This window comes from Mizuhopecten yessoensis, unplaced genomic scaffold (assembly GCF_002113885.1).
Source record: "Mizuhopecten yessoensis strain PY_sf001 unplaced genomic scaffold, ASM211388v2 scaffold8111, whole genome shotgun sequence".
Taxonomy (NCBI): Eukaryota; Metazoa; Mollusca; class Bivalvia; order Pectinida; family Pectinidae; genus Mizuhopecten; species Mizuhopecten yessoensis.
Genome location: NW_018407384.1, coordinates 831,594 through 834,428, shown reverse-complemented (window position 1 = coordinate 834,428; position 2,835 = coordinate 831,594).

Here is a 2,835-nt window from a genome sequence, read left to right as displayed (position 1 = left end):
ATAGGAAATTATACTACAAATTGACAAGACACACACTCTCACAATGAAACAATAGGTGATTATACTACCGATTGACAAGACAAACACCCTAACAATCAAACAATCAGTGATTTTAATACCAATAGACAAGACACACACTCTCACAATCAAACAATGCGTGATTATACTACCAATTGAATAGAAACACACTCTCACAATCAAACAATAGGTGATTCTCCTACCAATTGACAAGACACATACTCTCACAATCAAACAATAGGTAATTATACTACCAATTGACTAGACACACATTCTCACAATCAAACAATAGGAGATTATACTATCAATTGACAATACAAACACTCTCTCAATCCAACAATAGGTGATTATACTATCAATTGACTAGACATACACTCTCACAATCAAACAATAGGAGATTATACTATTATTTGACAAAACAAACACTCTCACAATCAAACAATAGGTGATTATACTACCAATTGACTAGACACACACTCTCACAATCAAACAATAGAAGATTATACTACCATTTGACAAGACAAACACTCGCACAATCAAACAATAGGTGATTTTACTATCAAAAGACAAGCAAAACACTCTCACAATCAAACAATAGAAGATTATACTACCAATTGACTAGACACACACTCTCACAATCAAACAATAGGAGATTATACTACCAATTGACAAGACAGACACTCTCACAATCAAACAATAGTTGATTTTACTATCAAAAGACAAGAAAAACACTCTCACAATCAAACAATAGAAGATTATACTACCAATTGACTAGACACACACTCTCACAATCAAACAATAGGTGATTATACTACCATTTGACAAGACAAACACTCGCACAATCAAACAATAGGTGAGTATACTACCGATTGACCAGACACACACTCTCACAATCAAACATTAGGAGATTATACTACCAATTGACTAGACACACACTCTCACAGTCAAACAATAGGAGATTATACTACCAATTGACAATACACACACTCTCACAATCAAACAATAGGTAATTATACTACCAAATTACCTGACACACACTCTCACGATCAAACAATAAGAGATTATACTATCAATTGACTAGACACACATTCTCAAAATCAAACAATAGGAGATTTCAATATCAATTGACAAGACACACACTCTCACAATCAAAAAATAGGTAATTATACTACCAATTGACTAGACATACACTCTCACAATCAAACAATAGGAGATTATACTACCAATAGACAAGACACACACTCTCACAATCAAACAATGCGTGATTATACTACCAATTGACTAGACACACACTCTCACAATCAAACAATATGTGATTTAAATATCAATTGACTAGACACACACTCTCACAATCAAACAATAGGTGATTCTCCTACCAATTGACTAGACACATACTCACACAATCAAACAATAGGTGATTATATTACCAATTGACAGGACGCACGCTCTCGAAATCAAACAATAGGTGATTATACTACCAATTGACTAGACACACATCTTCACAATCAAACAATAGGTGATTATACTACAAATTGACTAGAGAAACACTCTCACAATCAAACAATAGGCGATTATACTACCAATTGACTAGACACACACTCTCACAATCAAACAGCAGGTGATTATACTAACAATTGACTAGACACAAACTCTCACAATCAAACAATAGGAGATTATACTATCAATTGACTAGACACACACTCTCACAATCAAACAGTAGGTGATTATACTAACAATTGACTAGACACAAACTCTCACAATCAAACAGTAGGTGATTATACTAACAATTGACTAGACACAAACTCTCACAATCAAACAGTAGGTGATTATACTAACAATTGACCAGACACACACTCTCACAATCAAACAATAGGAGATTATACTACAAATTGACTAGACACACACTCTCACAATCAAACAATAGGAGATTATACTACCAATTGACAAGACACACACTCTCACCATCAAACAATAGGTAATTATACTACCAAATGACCTGACACACACTCTCACTATCAAACAATAGGAGATTATACTATCAATTGACAAGACACACATTCTCACAATCAAACAATAGGAGATTATACTAACAATTGAAAAGACACACATTCTCACAATCAAACAATAGGAGATTATACTATCAATTGACCAGACACACACTCTCACAATCAAACAATAGGAGATTATACTATCAAAAGACAAGACAAACACTCTCACAATCAAACAATAGGAGATTATACTACCAATTGACTAGACACACATTCTCACAATCAAACAATAGGTAATTATACTACCAATTGACAAGACACACACTCTCACAATCAAACAATAGAAGATTATACTATCAATTGACAAGACACACACTCTCACAATCAAACAATAGGTAATTATACTACCAATTGACAAGACACACACTCTCACAATCAAACAATAGAAGATTATACTATCAATTGACAAGACACACACTCTCACAATCAAACAATAGGTAATTATACTACCAATTGACAAGACACACACTCTCACAATCAAACAATAGAAGATTATACTATCAATTGACAAGACACACACTCTCACAATCAAACAATAGGTAATTATACTACCAATTGACTAGACACACACTCTCACAATCAAACAATAGGTGATTCTCCTACCAATTGACAAGACACATACTCTCACAATCAAACAATAGAAGATTATACTACCTATTGACAAGACACCCACTCGCACAATCAAACAATAGAAGATTATACTATCAATTGACTAGACACACACTCTCACAATCAAACAATAGGTAATTATACTACCAATTGACTAGAC